Genomic DNA, 14,879 nt, shown 5'->3' with positions numbered 1-14,879 from the left:
TGAGTTCGGCTTGGGTGTCCTGAGATCTAGATTCAATAGAGTTTGCTATGCCTCCAATTTTCCAAATCACCTGAAAGATTGTTCATGTGCTCAGAAAAGCCAGCATGGAGCAAGCGAGCAGGTCCTTTTTCCTAAGATGTGTGTCCCAGTGGGATGCCAGCCCACGTTTGCTCGTGGGAGGGCCCTCTGGGTTCTCAATGACTTCGTTTCATTTCTTGCTCTCACTTGCTAGGAAGCAGTAAAACGAAGATTTTCATAAAACATAGATGCGAGGAGATGTGATATTATCATTTATTTATTCATTAAAAGGTCACTTAGAAGGATAGAAAGTTTGAGGGGTGAAAATTCATCTTTGGTAAGAGGATCTTAAATTCGGCCTATTTTCCTTATTTTATGGGTACTTTTAAAAGAATCTGACATGTCATAACCTTGTAATCCTTGCAAAGGTATTTTCCCTGATTTTTCCCTAGTAATTTATGCATGTCTCTTCTTTACACCCACCTGGACATCAACTGGCAGATACTATTTAAATGCCTCCTTCCTCAGTTAACCCGTTTGTAAGAGGGTTTTCCGTGGGGAATACGGTTTCCTGCTTGCTTTATGCAGCTCTGGCAGGTGTCTTTCCAAGTAGTTGTGTGACTTTAGCTCTTCTTCGTCGAGAGGACGTGATAGGAGGCCTTCACGGCGAAGTGGAAGCGATGAAAGGAACAGCGGCTTCCGTGGGTGATCCCTGAGGAACTGGGTGCTGGCCCCCCGTGTCAGAATGTGCTCTGAGCAAGGGAGCCATCACTTCCCTTTGGGCCTTTCTCGCTCTCTCCTGATGGGCCTTTCCAAGAGAGGAGTGTGTGCCAGGCTGCCACAGGGGCGTGTCGCAGCCCTGGAGGCTTAAACAAGGGACGAGCCTTGCTTGAGTCTTGTCATCCCCTCCGGCTCCGGAGCCGGGAGGCTGGCGTCAGGGGGGCCTGTTGGTTTCCTCTGAGGCCTGTCTGGCTCGCACACAGCCGCCTCCTCGGGCGTATTCCCAGCCTGCCTTCTGCGTGTATCCGAGTTCACGTCTCCTCTTTTTATAAGGACTAGGGCTCGGTCATAGTGATGCGGGCCGATTCGTATGACCCCGTTTTAACCGAAGTACCTCTTTAAAGACCCCATGTCCAAAGAGGGTCTTCTTCTGAGGCGCCGTCCGTTCGAACTTCAACCGGCGAATGGGGGGCGGATAATTCAGCCCTAATAGGAACCATGCCTCTTACTTTTATATTTCAATAACAGTACTTTGCAAAAATGACATTGTTTCTCCTTCCTGTGCTTTAAAAGTAATGGAACATGTCTAAGATGGTAGGACATCTGCATAGGTGAGTATAAATCTTCTTGGCATTTTAATTTTCTCACTGGAAGTCTTGTTTCCATGGGAAAGTGCTAAAGGTTCTGGGAGATTTTTTTCGTTATTGCTCTCCTTATGAAAGCAGCTGTTCAATGAACACGGCGTATTTTGTCACCTCATCAAGAAGCAGGGGAAGATTATGTTGTGATCAGGTTTTGTATGGCGATCGTCAGTGCTCTTCTGATTGTCTGAGCCCCAGTGATTGATTTAATAGGTCTACTCCAGGGCAGTTACTCATCCCTGATATTTGTCCAACTCAAAGCTCCATGTTATTTATGTAAACGATGCTTTATACGCCTTCCATGAAGATAAATCCCAGTTGACAGAACTGTTTAGGAGATGACTCTGCCTCCCAGTTGGGATTACGGTCACAGAATTTTATCTTCATCAACTCCCATGTTACTTCACCGGCAAAGTGGGAGCTCTGGAGGATAAGAGGATAAGGTATGATTGGGACAATCTATTTTCTGCCCTGAAGGTAGTATGTTGACATTTCAGAAGACTGTACATCCAGGAAGGTTTCAGACACAAACAAAGAGAAATAGGCTTAGGAACAGATGATGTATCTTTGAAAAATGAAAATACCTATACACGTGGGGGAAATCTTAAGTCAGAGTTATTTGGATATACTCAGCACTTGGAAGGTGTTCTTATGTGTAATGAGTTATGTGTGTTGAGCTTCGGCCAGGGATTTTTTTTTTTTCTTTAACGTGGTAGAACATGAGCTTTATATGTTCTTTATACATGTGGTTGTTGGAAGAGCAAAATGTGATTTCTGGTTTGAAAATGATGGAGTGAGGCCTGTGAGGTTTTTTTTTTTTTTTTTTTTTTTTTTAAATAAGAAATCCTCCAAAAGCCAAAAAAGGAAGAGGAGCAAAAAGTAACGCATACTTGATCTCTGACAGAACTGAGAGACGTATGAAACTGCCAAACGATCATCACAAAGTGGGAAAAAAGGAACAGCCAAACGCAATAAAGGCCGACTGGGACAGATGCACCCATGAAGCGAGGGCCTGCGTCGTGGCGGAGCTCAGCAAAGGCTCAACACACGTCTCTCAAATAAGTGTGCTTCAGGGAAATATAAAACAACCTGCCCTTATTCACAGCAGTGGGGACAGGGGACATGTCTGGACGCTTGGAGTCAGGGTTGACTGAGGGATCACATGAATAATCGCATTTGCAGAAGGTAACCTCTGGTCGTGGGGAAAGGAGGAGCAGCGTTGTACGTTGCTCACGCGCTGCGGTTTGTCGCAGGGAGGATGCACGCGCACAGTCACCTCTGTCACTAGCAGAAATGCTGGGAGCCTACAACACAGCCTTATCCACGCTTCCACACACGGCTGATGGGCAGAGTGGGGCGCTCATTTGAAAGACAAGTGATCATAACAGGAAGAAGCAGAGGCTTGAAGCAGAGCTGTTGCCGGGGAAAAAGAGATAAAGAAACAGGAAAAAACAGGAAAAACCACTATCAGATGTGAACATTCACCAAGAAAAATAGACCGTGAAGGAGGTAAAATCATAACCGCACTCGTCATCAAGGATTCATAAAACCCTAACGAGACAATTAGCTGAAAGGGGCGCAGTAGAGCTAGAAGAGCTCAGGGAAGGTGACTTGCTGGGCACCTTGAGAAAGTTCCCTTTTCCAGCGTCTAGTGGGGCTTGGCCAACTGAGAGCACTGGCAGAAGGAGGGACGGGGAGAGGAGCGGAGGCCGGGTTATTCCCTGGGCGCCCCAGTGGGTCAAGCTGGGCTGCCTGGCCGAGGTCCTCGACGAAGTAAGGAGAGCCTTTCAAGGGGCTCCTCTTCGGGTTCCAGCGACCACTCCCTCCCTTTGCCCCCTTTACATCTACAGTCTGAAGAGCGGCCCCACGGGAGGACTGCACCAGCCCCAGGAAGTTCTCTTCATTCTACTTTCACCTTCGTAAATACTCTCCTTATTAATTTTTTTCTTTCTTTTTTTTTTTTAGGGCCGCACCCGTGGTGTATGGAGGTTCCCAGGCTAGGGATCTAATCGGAGCTGAAGCCACCAGCCTACACCAGAGCCCACTCCAACACCGGATCCTTAACCCACTGAGTGAGGCCAGGGATCGAACCCACATCCTCAAGGATGCTAGTTGGGTTCGTTAACCACTGAGCCATGACAGGAACTCCTATGAATTTTTTTCAGTGTGAGCATGCCATCCATTTCCTGCAAAGATCCTAGCTAGGAATGAGACTGGCAATGCTCAGAACAAAAGTAGAAGGAAAACATTTAAATACTTTAGAGATGAGCCAGCTCGGAAGCAGCCCAAAGGAAAATGGGTTCTTCTGAAAACCAAGGCACAATTAATGGTAGGAATTAGAAAGGATGTAATGTGAAATCAAAATAAATATGGTTTAAAAAGGCAAGAGAGAAAAGAACAGAAATGGAAGACAGATAAATCAGTGTCATGGACAAAACCAAAATAATGTAAGCAAACACCTAGTCAAAGATATAAAAATTCAGTCTGTAGCCTGGGAGCCTCCATATGCCTCAGGGGTGCGGCCCTAAAAAGACAAAGAAAAGAAGAAGATGACCCAGACCTTCCTGCTGCAGGGTCTCACTCGTTTAGCTACTGCGGTTTGAAGGCCAGTACTCTTAAGCAAGAAGCACACTCAGACATGTTTCAGTGGAGCTCCTGGGCGCTAGACACGGTCATCTTTGCCGCAGTGTTTGACAACAGTCCGGTTTTCCTTCTGGAAAACAGCACCAATTATCCTGTTCAAGATGGTTTGCTGGTTTAGAAGCATGAGGAATCCCAAATGGCCAGGGGCAGACACAGGTTCCAATTTAACATACCTGGTATAAACATTCCTCTCTGGAACACCAGGACCGCTAAACCCATTAAGACAAGACGGCAGGATTGAGAAGCCGAAATCGCTTAAGTGGGGTATTAGGCATAGTATGAGGGACCACTCCCACCTCCAGCACTTGGCCCCCAAGCCAGTACATTCTGACCATTGGAGACATAACACTACACTGGCTCCTGGTTCAAGGCACATACTGCTTCTTAATTTGCGTCCCAAATTTTCAAGGTTAAATACCACTGAGCTTTCAGTTCCGTTGTTGTTTCGTAGCAGCCATTTCTACAAGACGAGGCTTGGGGTCGGTCCAGTGATTCCACAGGCCTGAGCTGCATCTCCTTTGCGGAAAAATGGGTTCCTTGTCCAGGGTTCCTTGTTTGTGTAGCATTCCGTGACAGTGAATCAGGCATTCTTTAAGCTCACAAATAATGGTATTGGCAGAAGTGCTGAAGGCTGGGAGGGAAATTCATATCCAGAACAAGTTTATATATTTCTATAAAGGCAAATTCTACACCCTCCATGAGAGAAGGGATCTGACACGATCGACCTGCTACCACGTAAGGCACTTGGCTGTGGTGGCATCATGTCAGATCTGGTGAGAGGGAAGTCACGTTATGTCTATACAGTCTCCAGTCCTGACACAGTGGATACTTTATCCATGAAGCCGCTGAGCTAGTATTTAAGTTACTGGGAAACAGATTAGTGATGTATAGTTTAAATCTGTTTCCTGTAAGCAGCATTTTGCCAAGTGTGTGTGTGAATTCAGGCTGATAATCCAGTTATATTTACTGTGATATTTTGTAATTTTTTTTTTTCCTGGAAGGAATAAATGCTCCGTTTGTTACCTTTTTGTCTATTCCCGCCTTCCTGGCTGATGATTTGACAGTAATGAATCGGCCTCCACACAGCCATAGACCTCATTCCTTTCTGCTCTACCGGGCCTTCCTATAAGATGTCAACTGGGAGTTCCCATCGTGGCGCAGTGGTTAACGAATCCGACTAGGGACCATGAGGTTGCGGGTTCGATCCCTGGCCTCGCTCAGTGGGTCAAGGAGCCGGCGTTGCCGTGAGCTGTGGTATAGGTTGCAGATGCAGCTCGGATCCTGTGTTGCTGTGGTGTAGGCCGGAAGCTGCAGCTCCGATTAGACCCCTAGCCTGGGAGCCTCCATATGCCGTGGGAGTGGCCCCCAAAATTGCAAAAAGCCAAAAAAAAAAAAAAAAGATGTCAACTGGCTTGGCTAGGTTTGTAGGCACGAGAATGTATCTTTCCCCACTACCCAACTCCCTGTAAATCTGCTATCTGAACCATCAAGTTGGCAATACTTTTTTCCCAGCCTTTTGTCAAGAGATACTGCGTGCAGCTGCCTGATTTCCCTGGAAGCTTTTCATTTCTTTTCACCCCACGGGATGCTTGTCTGCTGCTGTCTGCTTCCAGACCTGTGGCTCATGGTGCTCATGTCTTTTGTGTTTCTGGTTTTTTTTGGGTTTTGTGTTTTTTTTTTTTTCCTGTCTACAAAGGTGTATCTTACTATTGAGCCTAAGTTGTTTTGGTCATTCTTTTGAATATTTTATCCATTTTCACTATCTAGAGAGGACAGAAGTATGCCAAGGAATGAATCTTTTTTTTTTTTTTTTTTTTTTTTTTGACTTTTAGGGCTATACATGCAGCATATGGAAGTTCCCAGGCTAGGGGTTGAATCGGAGCTGTAGCTGCCGTTCCACACCACAGCCACAGCAGTGCGGGATCTGAGCCGCATCTATGACCTGCACCACAGCTCATGACGACATTGGATCCTTAACCCACCGAACGAGGCCAGGGATCAAACCTGCATCCTCCTGGACACTAGTTGGGTTTGTTACCGCTGAGGCACAATGGGAATATCTTACCCACTGTCTGCCATTTAATGGCTAAAGAATAAAGAGTAATATCTGAATATTTAAATATTTATATTTATTGAACTTCAGAGCTCCTTTAACTGTCAGTATTCATTGCGTCTTGTGTGTCGTCAGTCCCTTGTATTTAATTACTATTAAAATTTATTGTTTGCAATAATAATATTGCATTCACCTATTTTGGCAGATTTTACACTGTTTCATATGTAAGACCTCTTGATACTTGTTACATGGAGAACTGACAGATTTAAATAATGAACTTAACTAGGGATAAATGTAGTGTTCTAGACTTTGGTTCAAAAACCCATCTGCAGCAATAAAGGACAGCAGAGATGTGGTGAAAAGGAAGCACACAAGGCAAGGATTAGCATCGTAGGTGAATCAGAGAGCTGTGTGAATGGTTAGTATGTCTGCCAAAAGCATCGAATTCAAGTAGAAACAGTGACAGAAACAGCAGGTGAGGAAAAGGCTGGTGGACGTCCCTCCCTGCGCTCTACACGTCAGGCCAAACAGAGGCTGTGATTTTGAGATCCAGATGCCACACATAAAAGCAGCTTATCTGGAGAACAGACATCAGAATGTTAAAGTTTTGAAAACCATTATAAGGAAGGCATGTTTTAAGCAGCTGACCTCGGAAGGACTTTATAAGTGTCTTTAACTGTTTCAAGGATAGTCACATGAAACGATGAATCATACTCTGTGTGGTTCAAGACAGAGCTAGAATGGGTAGCTCTATGTTATGTGTTTTCTAGTTCTAAGAAAACTAGACAACTTTAGAATTTCTTAAATATTAGAATTGTGGAAGTAAACTTAGCTCTGTCACTGTAATGAGTTTTTCCCGTCGCTGGCGCTGCTGGGTAAACGCAGATGGACGTCCTTCTAGAGATTCGCATCTTCAACTGAGGACCGTAGCCAGCGTGGTTCCCTTTGAGGGTCTCCCGCCTACCGCGCCGTCCCTCACGAGCTCGGTCATTTTTGTAAATCCTTGTGAACGCCGTTCCTTCATTACGTGCCAGATTCCCTCCCACTTTCTCTGCCTTTACAAGGCTGTTATCCCATCTTTATCCACCGTCAACTTCGCTTTGCTCACCTCTTCGTATCCTAAATTTCAGCGCCAGGGTCGCTTCTTCTGGAAGCCTCCTCGGAGGTGTTTTGTTGTTGTTGTTGTAAGTCTGTCTTCCCACTAGGTCGTGAATTCCTCCAGGGAAAATTTTGTATATCCCATAAGTATATCCGGCACTTTATACAGTGCTTGATGCAGTGGAGAGATGGATGGAGTCATTAGTTGGCTAGGATTTGCATCGTTCCAGCCTAAACAGAGATGAGAGGTGTGTCAGCATTTCTGCAAAGGGAGCCAAGGCGTATATAGAAAGGGGTCGATGTCAAGGCATATTTTTTTGGACCCGGAAGTAAAATAGCCGTTGGACAATAGTAAAGGAACAAAAGGACAACTTACATTTTTTAAACTGAAAAGGAAAGCTGGAAAAGTAGAAGCATTAGTTGAGGAGAGAAAAAATATATACTTCTTAACAAATAATTTCCTCATTGTTCTATGGTCAATCAATTCAAATAGCCTTTTAGTCTAATAATTTTGCAAGAAGATTCCATTTTCCTGATGATGTAAGAGACTGGAATAATCTAGAGAGGAAATTCTATTTTATCGATAGATTTTTTCTAAAATACTCCGCTCAATGGCATGTCTTTCACTGTTATTTTTTGGCCACACCTGTTCCAAAGGCCAAAGTTCCCAAACCAAGGATTGAAGCTGTGCCACAGCAGGCAACCAGGCTGCTGCAGCGCCAGTGCCAGATTCTTAACCTGCTGTGGCACAAGAGAACGCCAGCTCTTTACTTCTCCTTCAATGTGAGGGGTACCTGCTTTCTAGATTGCACATGTGTGGGTCTAGTTTCTCTGTGACCACATAAGTCATTACCATATTTTAGTTTGAATAGCTTTGCCCTGTTGTAATCCTATGGATACGAAAGTTATATATGGGAAACACCAAGAAAATTGTTTTATGAAGGGAAATCAGTGTTCTCTCATGCCCTGTAGCCTTTACAAAAGGTAAAAAGAAGGAAAAAGCCTTATTAATGCATGCTTGGAAAACAATTGTAGTCATTTTCCTGGCTGAAGATTAAATTATTACACATTATAGTGTGCATGTCTATGATAAGTAGATTACTATAGATCATGCCAAGAGAAGGTGGAGGGAAGATTGCACTAACATTAGCTTCTCTGGTATCTGCAGGCTGTAAATTTCTCTAAATGATAGATGTAAAGATGGAAGACAGATGGATAGAGGAAAAGACAGAATCAGATACGGGATGAGTTAGTACTGCAGCCCATGCTCCCGCGCTGTCTTATTACCACAGGGCTAGCAAGCATCAAAGTCCCACACGGCCTCCTCTCCCTCCCCCTGAAATGCACCGATTTATATGAAAATTAAGATTACAAATTAAAGCCTGGCCATCCCGGAGTTTTCCAGTTCATCAGCCATCCAATAAAAATGATGTCAAGCCTGTATGTATAATTCCCAGAAGATTACTCTGTCCTTACAGCTAAGCCCTGTCCCTGATAGGAAAGATCTCTATCCACTTTTATTGAAATAAAGAACTAGCATCATAATCCCAATATTGAGGTATAATCTTCATTATCTCCTGACCCTCTTGAGGTTCCCCCAATCTATATTACTTCAGCTTTGTGGATTTATAATCCTTATGTATTTACCTTTATTGAGATAGGATTAAACACTGAAAAAAAAGCCCCCCCAAATCCTTATGATCTCATGATTGAGTTTCGGTTCACCGACAATCAACTAATGTGTTAGACTGAGTTTGGTTTTTTGTTGTTGTTTTTTACAGTGGCTCTTATAGGTTATAGTCGAGGCTTGAAAAGGTATTAATTGGTCCCCTGAGTGTGCCTGTTTCATTAAATGAATTATTTCCTGTCCAACCTGACTTGTAATATGACGGCAATGTCCTCTTTTCCCATTTCCAAAAAAAAAAAAAGAAAGTGGGGCAGGTGTATAAAAAGGTAAGCCGAATAAACCAGCTAACTTTTATCTCTTTTCTTAGGAAGTTTGGATTCATAGCTATAGTTAATTACTGGTAAATCACAATCCCCCCACCTCCCCCCCAAAAGCCTTAATGGCCTCCGGCTACGCCTCGGGCTGTTAACTACCGCACTAGTCATTAATGCTGGTCAAGATGATTTCTTGGAGATGACTGCTAATTTATTTTTTAATAGACGAAACAGACTGTTCTGCACAAAGAATAAAATGGTAGTCATTTTTTTCCCCTTTCAAAAATATAAACACCCATGAAAACCCCATTTTACTGTGGCCTTTTTTAAAACACCTCAAACATTAGTTTAGTTTTATTTCCGAAGTGAAGCTGGGTTTGCTGTGTCCTGGTTTTCCCCGATGATCATGTTTTCTTAGTTTTTTGTTATATTTGGAGAAATATCTCGATTAGGAGGTTTGCTAAGTGTTCTTAGTTATTTGCACCTCTTATTTTTACCTTTAGTGCAAGGAAATACTAGGATTACATTATTTGGCCTTTAGATTTAATAAAAGGGAAACGAGAAATATTTTACTATTGGCGTGACACCACTGCACTGGAAGTTTTTTGTTTGTTGGTTGGTTTTGTTTTGTTTTGTTTTGTTTTGTTTGGCTTTTTAGGGCTGCACCTGCAGCATATGGAAGTTCCACCACAGCTCACAGCAACGCCAGATCCCCTTAACCCACTGAGTGAGGCCAGGGATCGAACCTTCATCCTCATGGTACTAGTTGGATTCATATCCACTGCACCACAATGGGAACTCCTGGAGCTTCTTCTCAAAATAACATTTATTCTTTGATTGTAAAGGACTCTTGCTTTAATCAAACCATTATTTAATTAAAAGATGGGATTTTGTATCACCTGCCTTGGCTCAACTATTCATCTGTGAATACTTTCAATTTAATTCATTTGTGCATTTACTTGAGCACCTGCTATTGCCTGGGCACCCTCAGAGATAAACCAGCAGAGAATGGGGGAAGACAATGAGAAGACAGAAACAGCTTTTGATCACAAAATAATCTTCTGGCTTAAAATGCTATTCTAATGTAAAGTTAGAATTATTAGTTTTCTTATTAAAATGTTTATTCACCAATTAGAATTAGCTGAAACCAGTATTTGTTGCGCACCTAATATTTTCTGGATGGGTGGGTAATTTGAATTTTCTTTTTTTTGCTTTTGTTTTATTTTGCTTTGCTTTTTTAGGGCTGCACCCGGGCGTATGGAAGTTCCCAGCTAGGGATCAAATTAGAGCTACAGCCACTAGCCTACGGCCACAGCCACAGCAATGCAGTAAGAACCATGAGGTTGAGGGTTTGATCCCTGGCCTCGCTCAGTGGGTTAAGGATCTGGAGTTGCCGTGAGCTGTCTGTCGTGTAGGTCGCAGACGCGGCTCGGATCTGGTGTTGCTGTGGCTGTGGTGTAGGCCAGCAGTTAGAGCTCTGATTAGACCCCTGGCCTGGGAACCTCCATGTGCCTCGGGTGCAGCCCAGAAAAGACAAAAATAAATAAATAAATAAATGTAAGACCAGAAACAAACAAACAAACAAAAAACTATGGATACCGCGTTCTTTATTCAGGGTGTCCAATTATTCTGAAACTATTTCCTTTCACTGTGCAAATAAAATTCCAATCAGTAACCAAACCCCCCCCAAAAAACTATATATTCTTTTTTCTGAACAAGGATAAGATAGGACCTGAGACAAATTTCACAAACAATATTTGACTTTCTAGCAGCTGACAATTCCCTCCTAAATTGATTTCCTAGTTTTGACTCTGGATTTCTATCATCAGCCGACAAATGAGTATCAGGTTATTTCATGAAGGGTTTTATTTTGATATGGTTGCCATCCTTACAAAGCAGGGCATATTCAGTTATTTACATCTTTCTAAAGGAGGTTCTTCAGAGTATAGCTCTAGGCAGAACTGAGAATGTATGTAACAGTTGGGACATAGAGGCTCATCAGTTGGGCACAGAAGAGCTGTGACACTTGGGCCTTAGATGCCTACTGGATGTAACCCCTTTGACTCCCAATTGCAAGGAAGGGAATAAAACTAAAGACCATGTAGGAAGTGGTGGAAAACACATCATGAATTGCTGTGTTTCGTACTAAGCGGTACCTTAGGGCTCACAGAGGCATGAGTAGTTTTCCGGGACTCAGAATCTACATCCTCAACGTCTAGACTGACGTAAATGTTCTCCTGTGCTTCTTCCCTCTCCTCTCCTCTCCCTCACTGGGAATCTTCCTAAGCAGGCACCCTTACCAGGACGCACAGTTGTCCTGAATGTCAAAGGGACCATTGGAAATATTTATTTCCAAGAAGCCTCCTTCTGTGAGGGAAGCCCACAGTTTTCAGAATTATTTCTAACATCAGTTATTTAATAGATTTTAACTTTTGTATCTGCTCTCAGTAATAAACGTGGGGACTGTGGGAATTCACACTGTTTAGGGCTCTCATGATAGAGAATCAGCCAGATGGTAGCCCTAATGTACTACCATAGTTTACTAAGTTTTCGAGTATGTAAAAATTTTGGTCACATTTTGGAGGGGTTTGGTGAATCTCTGTTACTCGAAACCGTGCAAATGGAAGAACAAGTACAGTTTGATTCACATGAATACTCTTATTACACATGAACGCTTAGGTCACAGACAGCAAGACGTAAAGACCTTTCATCAAAAGCCTCTCTTCTTTTAGATGAATCTACAGAGTTGATCTGCTACATTGACAGGCATTCACTCCCTTCTTCATACTTCATCTCTCAAAATAGTCGCACACATGCCCACGTTCATCACTGCCAAAATGCTGACTTTTTGTCTGGATGGCTAGAGAGGAAAAAGAAAATGATCGCTGTTATGTTGCAGCCGTTGGAATTCGGGGATAAAACCCAACTCAAAGTAAGGATGTTAGCAGTAACATCCACCTGTCTTCTAACAAATTGCAACGCACTTTTTCCTGCACTATCATCTCATTACACCATAATCCTGCGGGTATGGCAAGGTATTGTTTTCTGCTTTCTCTCTCAGAAAATGGCATGCCCGGGGACATCCAGAAGTAGTAAGTCAAAGTAGGATGGAAATTTAAGCCTTTGGACTCTGAGGTCGGTGATTTCCCACTCAGTAAACCACCTCTTGTGAAAACTGCTCAACTTGCTAAGGACTGTGTTCTCTGTGTAAAGCTTTTAAAATATGCAATTGAGGTGATGACCTTACGCCGAAAGGGTAAAATCGATCTTAATTTTGGTTAGGAGAGCAACCCAGGTGTGATTTATAATGTAAGGACTTGTCCACCCCAGATCTTCACAAAATTTAACTCCTGGGTCCATATAAGGAAACGTGGTGTTTAAATAACCCTTCGCGTGGGTCTCTAGGAAATGATGTGTCTTTGAAGATTTCCAAGGAGCATTCATGCCTAGGACAAAGTATAAAGGGCTGGGATAAGTCACTTGGTCTGTTTCATTGTGTTTTTTGGCGGCATACTGTTAACAATAAGTGTTCTAACGCAGATTACCCGGGGGTTGAAGTGATAGCAGAAGCTAATGATAGGTGAGGAGAAGGACATGTGACTCCAGACGGGTCTGGGGTCTGAGTCTTCACTGGACATGGGGATATTTGAGTTTTCTGTTCTGGAAACAACCTGAGAAACTTCCGGAGTGATCTGTGCGTGTTCTCACTCTCCAGGTTTGTGCTGTGCACACTGCTGCCAGATTGTACCTATTGTTTGCTTGACTGGAACTTGGAGGAAAAAGCAAGAGGATAAAATTAGGAAAAGGGGAGGGGCAGTGATATGGGAGCCTGGGGAAAGGACAGGCGGGCAACTAAGGACCAAAACACCTGCTTCTTTGGACAAATTAACTTAAATTTGGATACAGCATCGCCATGAGAACGGTGCCCTTCCAAATACCTTTATGAGGAGTCCAACACCTTATCCAGGCAATGATTTTTCAAATGGCAGTATGTAAGAGTCACCTGGAAGCTTGTCAAAAATACAGGACTGTGTTTTGTAAATGTGAGCTCAAATTAAAGAAACTGCATTTTTAACAGAGCACCTGGGGGACTCCGACGAACTCTACTTTGAGAAAACCTGAGCTATAGCAATCTCACCCCTGGATGGAAAATTTCTTGAGACATTGTTTCCCACACCATTTTAACCTACATAAAGTTCTGATGCTCCAATTTTTTTTAAAAAAATTGTGTTCATTTTCAAATTCTATGTCAAATGTCAGCATGCAAAAAATTCTTTGTGTCTGTGGGATAATCTATGGACCAAAAACACAACACACTGAGGGACAGTTCAAAAATCTCAGGAACCGTTCCCTTGCTGAGGTCAGATTTGAAACATCACCAAAGCATTCTAGTAGAATACAAGATGTAATGTCAGTTATTATCCGTTCATCTCATACACTGTATACATAAGTTTTTTGTTTTACACAATTGTGATGAAATATATTTGGAATTTTTATTGAAATTATTAGGCCATCAACCCTATATGACAACCAAAGACAAACAGGATTTGCGTGTGTATTTAAGAGTGTGATTCAGGGTGGTCACAGGTATCCCGGCCTACAGTTCCGAGGGTGGAGAGGAGTTCTCGAGACCCTTCCTGGTCAGAGTGTGGTTCCTGGACTAGCAACGTCAACACTGTCCAGGAACTGGGCCCCACCCCAGACCCACTGAAACAAAAATCTGCATTTTGACATGCTCCCCCAGAGGACTCATCTGCGTGTAGAAATCTGAGAAAACTTCCCTTTCAGCCTTTTCACGGTCCCTGTCCTTTCCAAGTTTCCCAGCTTTGGACTGACTTCCAGCACCCCTCTCCACTTCTCCCACACCCCAACCTAACACACCCTGTTGTTTGGACTTAAGACAAGCATCTCTTGTTCCTGGTTCTTATCTCCAAAAGGTCAATCACACAGATTCTAAGTAGTAACTCAGACTTCATTCCCAAGGTTCTAATAGGCAAAGAAAGCTTTGCATCTTGAGGATTAATATTTCTGAACAATTTGCTGACAGACCTGAGTCCCCCCAGGTAGTTTCTCTAAAGCAGCAAGTAAAGGAGGGGGCGTGGCTCATTTTCTACAGCTCGTCCAAGGGCACTCACCGGTACCTCTCCAACATCCTTGCTTCAGAGCACTGCTTTGGCCTCCCTGGGTTGGTTCTTAAGGAGAAAAGCAGCCAGTCCACTGAAAATAATAATAATCTGCCCCATGTAAAAAGAACAATGGCACAGCGCAGTACATAGGCTCCCAGTTTCAGGGTTGCAGAAAACTATTGCTGCTGCTAACTCACCAGTACTACCCTGACATCACTTGGGAACGTGCTAATTTATGCCCAACGCAGTCATCAGTATTATTGTTTGTTTTACTTCCATTATCTAAGTGAGGAGCCGTCCAAACCAGGTAGGTTGCTGTAATTCTCTCTCCTGCTGGCATGAGACTGGGAAAAAGGATGTAACAGTCAGCCAGTAGTTTTAGTAAATAAGACTGCAAGAGCCAGGTATCGTTTCTTATTTTCCAGTTACTCCAATTCCTGTCATCAGGTTACTAGAGACAGTAGTGTGCCTGGTGCTGGACAGAAGCATCAGGTAAAAGCTGAGCCTCCTCCTTCTGTTTCCCCATCTGCTAAGCTGTTAACACAAAGACACACGGACAAGGGCTCAAGGAAAACATGGAATATTTCATCAGTAAGATTATGCTGCCCTCGAGACAGATGTTAGAAAGCTGTAATATTT

The 14,879-nt window shown here is 43.3% G+C and overlaps 1 long non-coding RNA gene across 2 annotated transcripts in view; it reads left to right on the top strand.

Moving 5' to 3' along the window:
• Window positions 1–14,879, top strand: part of LOC102167132 — a 690,997-nt gene that overhangs the window by 297,681 nt on the left and 378,437 nt on the right. The gene's annotated exons all lie outside the window — the stretch shown is intronic.

The sequence above is a fragment of the Sus scrofa genome, chromosome 8, assembly GCF_000003025.6.
Source record: "Sus scrofa isolate TJ Tabasco breed Duroc chromosome 8, Sscrofa11.1, whole genome shotgun sequence".
NCBI lineage: Eukaryota > Metazoa > Chordata > Mammalia > Artiodactyla > Suidae > Sus > Sus scrofa.
Note: the sequence above shows the minus strand (reverse complement) of the source record. Positions and strands in the feature narration are given on the sequence as shown.